Source organism: Anopheles coustani (genome assembly GCF_943734705.1).
Source record: "Anopheles coustani chromosome X unlocalized genomic scaffold, idAnoCousDA_361_x.2 X_unloc_11, whole genome shotgun sequence".
In the NCBI taxonomy this organism is placed as follows: domain Eukaryota; kingdom Metazoa; phylum Arthropoda; class Insecta; order Diptera; family Culicidae; genus Anopheles; species Anopheles coustani.
The window spans coordinates 372,501-374,417 of NW_026525060.1; positions in this window are offsets into that span (position 1 = coordinate 372,501).

The window sequence follows — 1,917 nt, forward strand, 5'->3', positions numbered from 1 at the left end:
TGACTGCCATAACGTAAGCCGCCGCTGTGCGCGTATACCCGTTCCCCGTAGGGAGAAGCAAGCCGCCGCTTAGAGACGAAACATAAAGTGTCCTCATTCCACATAGGGCAAGCTGGATGAATCCATTTTACCCAGGACGGCCGAAGCGGCGTGGACCAGGGGAGAACTGAACTTTATGCTTCACACCACAGTAAGTCTTCGTGTCCTCTTCCACATAGGGCAAGCTAGAACTAACTATCTTACCCAGGACTGCCGAAGCAGCGTGGACCAGGGGAGGAACACACTTTTCATAGAAACGTAAGGCATCCATGACTGCCATAGTGCGTAAGCCGCCGCTGTGCGCGTAAACCCGTTCCCCGTAGGGAGGAGTCAAGCCGCCGCTTAGAGACGAAGTATGAAGTGTCCTCTTCCACATAGGGCAAGCTAGAATGAACTATCTTACCCAGGACCGCCGAAGCAGCGTGGACCAGGGGAGAACTGAACTTTATACTTCACACCACAGTATTGAGTAATGTGCCCTCTTCCACATAGGGCAAGCTGGAATGTTCCATTTTACCCAGGACGGCCGAAGCGGCGTGGACCAGTGGAGGACTACACAATCATGAGGTTTGATATCGACTTGTGTGTTTCAATAGGATACCGATGGTATGGTTTGAACCGATTTGATTTAGCCATTCTGAAGTCATCACTTGGTTGAAGCGCTGAACTAGGGAGGCATCGTTTACATATATATTGGTTTTCGCATGCTCTACTAGGTTAATGTCATGTGGTTGGCTATCGAGCATGCCCAAGTGATGACTTGATTGTGTGCTTGCTTGAATTCTTCACATTTCATACCATCGGTTAGTTGTCGAATCATTCCTCGATCATAACCTTCGTTCTTGGTTCATGTATGCTCTCTTCCACATAGGGCAAGCTAGAATTAACTATCTTACCCAGGACCGCCGAAGCAGCGTGGACCAGGGGAGAACTATACTTTGTCTTGTATGCCCTCTTCCACATAGGGCAAGCTAGAATTAACTATCTTACCCAGGACCGCCGAAGCAGCGTGGACCAGTGGAGGACTATACTTTGTTCATAACACCACAGTATTGAGTAATGTGCCCTCTTCCACATAGGGCAAGCTAGAATGAACTATCTTACCCAGGACCGCCGGAGCAGTGTGGACCAGTGGAGGACTACACAATCATGAGGTTTGATATCGACTTGTGTGTTTCAATAGGGTACCGATGGTATGTTTTGAACCGATTTGATTTAGCCATTCTGAAGTCATCACTTGGTTGAAGCGCTGAACTAGGGAGGGGCATCGTTTACATATATATTGGTTTTCGCATGCTCTACTAGGTTAATGTCATAGGGTTGGCTATCGAGCATGCCCAAGTGATGACTTGATTGTGTGCTTGCTTGAATTCTTCACATTTCATACCATCGGTTAGTTGTCGAATCATTCCTCGATCATAACCTTCGTTCTTGGTTCATGTATGCTCTCTTCCACATAGGGCAAGCTAGAATTAACTATCTTACCCAGGACCGCCGAAGCAGCGTGGACCAGGGGAGAACTATACTTTGTCTTGTATGCCCTCTTCCACATAGGGCAAGCTAGAACTAACTATCTTACCCAGGACCGCCGAAGCAGCGTGGACCAGTGGAGGACTATACTTTGTTCATTACACCACAGTATTAAGTATGGTGTCCTCTTCCACATAGGGCAAGCTAGAACTAACTATCTTACCCGGGACCGCCGAAGCAGTGTGGACCAGGGGAGGACTATACTTTATACTTCACACACTAGCCATACTGAAGTCATCACTTGGTTGAAGCGCTGAACTACGGCGGGGTAATCGTTTACAGGTTATAATCATATAGCTGCATGCTCATTAGTAGATAATGGAATATTGTATGGCAATATGAGCATGC